We start from the raw sequence: 5000 nt of genomic DNA on the forward strand, positions 1-5000 counted from the left end.
GGGTGGAGGGTATTAATATCCAAAGTTATCTTCTTACATGACTAGAGACACCCCCCCCCCCAAAAAAAAAAGTCAACAAGTAGGTTGGGTCATAATTAACAAGGGAGAACCAGAATACATTTATTCATTTATTCATTTATTCATTTATTCATTTATTCATTTATTCATTTATTCATTTATTCATTTATTCATTTATTCATTTATTCATTTATTCATTTATTCATTTATTCATTTATTCATTTATTCATTTATTCATTATTCATTATTCATTTATTCGTTTATTCGTTTATTCGTTTATTCGTTTATTCGTTTATTCGTTTATTCATTTATTCATTTATTCATTTATTCATTTATTCATTTATTCATTTATTCATTTATTCATTTATTCATTTATTCATTTATTCATTTATTCATTTATTCATTTATTCATTTATTCATTTATTCATTTATTCATTTATTTATTCATTCATTTATTAATTCGCTTGTTCATTTAATAGTTTATTCGTTTATTTATTTATTTGTTTATATACATATGGATTTATTAATTTTGTTCATTTGTTTATATATTAGTTTATCTGTTTGAGTGTTTATTTATCTATATATCTGTTTATTTCTCAATTTATATTTATCATTATTCATTCTTTTTATGTATTTTTGTATATTTGTTTATTTCTTATTTATCTAAGTTACACGGCTGTGAAATTAACACTTTTGTTACTAAGAATTTTGTGAATTTTCAACTTAAACCAGGAGTATACAAATGTGTGAGTCGAAATGACTGATAACAATGATTTCAACGAGAGAGTGCACCAAGACGTTGGTGAGAAGGGCCACGATAATATTGAAGATGGCTCCTTTTATTTTATATTTCGATCTTTATTCCATAAATAAACAAAGGCGTGAATCAGAAGAACTTTACGAAGAGCAAAAACTTTACCATATCTCGAAACTTTAGCCTCTATTCCACGAGTACCCAAGGGCGTAAATGAGATCAGCGTTATGCAGAACGAAACCCTTCCATTTCCATGGGATTTTCGACTCTTAACCAAGAGAACATAAGGACGTAAATCGGCAGAAACCTGCGGAGGATGAGGAGAAGATGGAGTCTTCGTCAGGAGCTTGTTCGGAAGCCCGTTTCGGTGGTAGTAACCGTGGCAACACGGACAGAATATGCAGACACTCTCTCGTGGGAGGAGTCTTCCATGTCTCCTTAATTTCCCAGGAAGGTCTTCTTGGATTCCTTCCACATTCAGCAAAGTTCCAGCAGATCCTCGCTGACTATAGAAGTCTCCTCCTGAAGAGCTCATTTGAATTCCTGAGATGTGGAGTTTCTTTTATATGCGTGAGTGAGTAAGTTCTCACTGGGGAACTCGAATCTTGTTTTGTTTTTCTGTATTTTATATTCAGTATTAGTTTCCCTAATGTTTTTCCATTCGTAAACCTATCATAAGATGGTGATCACCCTAAGGAAAAAAATAGTGGGACCAAGAATTGAATCGTTTTCTAACACAGGTGCCTATTTTTTTTTTTTTTTTGACAAATATGCTTATTATACCGCCAAAAGACTCTATTTCCTCACCCAAAATTTCTTAGGTTTTCCCTCTATACACACTCACGCACGCAGGCACAGACACACACACACACACACACACACACACACACACACACACACACACACACACACACACACACACACACACACACACACACACACACACACACACACACACACACACACACACACACACACACACACACACACACACACACACACACACACACACTGTATTTGTCGACCCTGGAACAAAGACGAGAACGAGGGGACCTACTAGCCATCTACAGGATTATGAAAAGCAAGGAACTCCTTGATAGAGAGGACTTAGTTAAGTGGGACAGGAAAAACAAGAGGACATGCAATTAAACTCAAAAAGGACAGCTACAGAAGAGACCTGAAAAGGAATAGTTTCTCATATAGAGTTATACATATCTGGAACAAGCTGGACGAAAAAATAGTTTGTGCAAACACCATAAAAGAATTAAAGAACAAACTTGATCTTGCGATCTTGCGAGATACAAAAACGGGTTATCACGAGCATAGCTCCCCTTCCCGTAAAATAAAACTGGGTAAACAACTAAGTAAACACACACACACACACACACACACACACACACACACACACACACACACACACACACACACACACACACACACACACACACACACACACACACACACACACACAATTGCTCTGTCACTACAGCGAAAACAAAATTTCTTTTTCATTTCAGACCCGAACGAGATGATAAACGCTTTCACTGTGACCCGAGTCTCCTATGTGTCATGACCGTTTCTGCCAAGTGGTTCACTCTCCAGGAGGAGGAAGGTCTTCTACGCGGTAAAGATTCAAGACTCGCCTAGAAGAATTATTTCAATGGAATATAGGTTCATTTTATTCTGTTCTGGCTTTGAAGATAGTAGTTTTTATACACGTCAGCAATTATTGTTTTATTATTGTCATCATTATTCTTATTATTGTTACTATTATTATTATTATTATTATTATTATTATTATTATTATTATTATTATTATTATTATTATTATTATTATTATTATTATTATTATTATTATTATTATTATTATTATTATTATTATTATTATTATTATTATTATTATTATTATCATTATCACTACTATTATTATTATTATTATCTGTTGTTGTTGATGTTATCATTATTGTTATTATTATCATTATTTTTACTATTATTACTATTTTATTATTATTATCATTATTATCGTTGTTATTATTATCATTATTATTACTATTATTATTATTATCGTTATTATTATTATTAATCATTATTATTATTGTTGTTGTTGTTGTTGTTATCATTATCATTATAATTATTGTTATCATTATCATTGCTATTATTATTGTTGTTACTATCATTAATCATTACTATTATTATTATTATTATTATTATCATTATTATTATTATTATTATTATTATTATTATTATTATTGTTGTTGTTGTTGTTGTTATCATTATTATTATTATTATTATTATTATTATTATTATTATTATTATTATTATTATTATTATTATTATTATTATTATTATTATTATTATTATTATTATTATTATTATTATTATTATTATTATTATTATTATTATTATTATTATTATTATATTATTATTATTATTATTATTGTTTGTGTTGTTGTTATCATTATTATTATTATTATTATTATTATTATCATTATTATTATTGTTATTGTTATTGTTATTGTTATCATTATTATTATCATTATTATTGTATTATTGTTGTTGTTGTTGTTATCATTATTATTGTTGTTGTTATTATTATTATTATTATTATTATTATTATTATTATTATTATTATTATTATTATTATTATTATTATTATTATTATTATTATTGTTGTTGTTGTTATCATTATTATTATTATTATCATTATTATTATTATTATTGTTATTATTATTATTATTATTATTATTATTATTATTATTATTATTATTATTATTATTATTATTATTATTATTATTATTATTATTATTATTACTATTATTGTTGTTGTTGTTGTTATCATTATTGTTATTATTATTATTATTATTATTATTATTATTATTATTATTATTATTATTATTATTATTATTATTATTATTATTATTATTATTATTATTATTATTGTTGTTGTTGTTGTTATTATTATTATTATTATTATTATTATTATTATTATTATTATTATTATTATTATTATTATTATTATTATTATTATTATTATTATTATTATTATTATTATTATTATTATTATTATTATTATTATTATTATTAATAATACTTGTTGAGTGTGGTTGGGAAGGCTTATGGGAGGATCTTGATTGAGAGGATTGGGAGAGGAACGGAGGGAGTAATTGGTGAGGAGCAGTGTGGGTTTAGGACAGGTAGAGGCTGTGTGGATCGGATTTTTGTGGTGAGACAGATATGTGAGAAAGCTATAGGTAAGGGGAAGGATGTTTTCTGGGCCTTTATGGATCTGGAAAAGGCTTACGACAGGGTAGACAGGGGGGCACTGTGGGAGGTTATGCGGATATACGGGATAGGAGGAAAGCTTCTGGGAGCTGTCAAGAGTTTTTATGAGAGTAGTAGAGCTTGTGTCAGGATTAGAAATGGAGAGAGTGAGTGGTTTGAGGTGAAGGTGGGACTTCGTCAGGGATGCGTTATGTCACCCTGGCTGTTCAACTTATACATGGATGGGGTGGTGCGAGAGGTGAATGCAAGGGTAGTGGGTCAGGGATTGGAGATGGTTAAGGGAAATGGAGAAAAGTGGGAGGTGAGCCAGCTGTTGTTTGCGGACGACACTGCGCTTGTGGCAGGATCGGAGGAGGGATTGAGGAAGCTGGTGACAGAGTTTGGGAGAGTATGTGATGGAAGAAAGCTGAAGATAAATGTGGGTAAAAGTAGGGTGATGAGATGTACAAGGGGTGAAAGTGGCAGTAATCTGGAAGTGAGCATTAAGGGAGAGCAACTGGAGGAAGTTGATAGTTTTAGATGTTTGGATGCAAATGTGGCAGGAAAGGGTGGAGTGAAGGTGGAGGTGGAATGTAGATTGAGAGAAGCGAGTAAATGCCTTGGTGGTTTAAAAAGTGTAATGAGGAATAGGAATCTGGGAATGGATGCTAAGAGGAGACTGTATGAAGGAGTGATTGTGCCAACAGCACTGTATGGAGCAGAAACATGGAACATGAGAGAGGAAGAGAGAAGGAACTTGAATGTGTTTGAGATGAAGTGTCTGAGAGGTGTGATGGGGGTTGCTAGGCTGGATAGAGTGATAAGTGAGGAAGTGAGGAGGGGAACAGGGGTGGAAAGGGAGCTGGGAGATAGGGTGGATGAAAGAGTATTAGGATGGTTTGGACACATGGAAAGAGTGAGTGAGGAAAGACTAGTAAAGGAGGTATGGAAGGCAGATGTGGAGGGA

This window comes from Oratosquilla oratoria, chromosome 5 (assembly GCF_046742065.1).
Source record: "Oratosquilla oratoria isolate Oo_2021 chromosome 5, ASM4674206v1, whole genome shotgun sequence".
NCBI classification, from domain to species: domain Eukaryota; kingdom Metazoa; phylum Arthropoda; class Malacostraca; order Stomatopoda; family Squillidae; genus Oratosquilla; species Oratosquilla oratoria.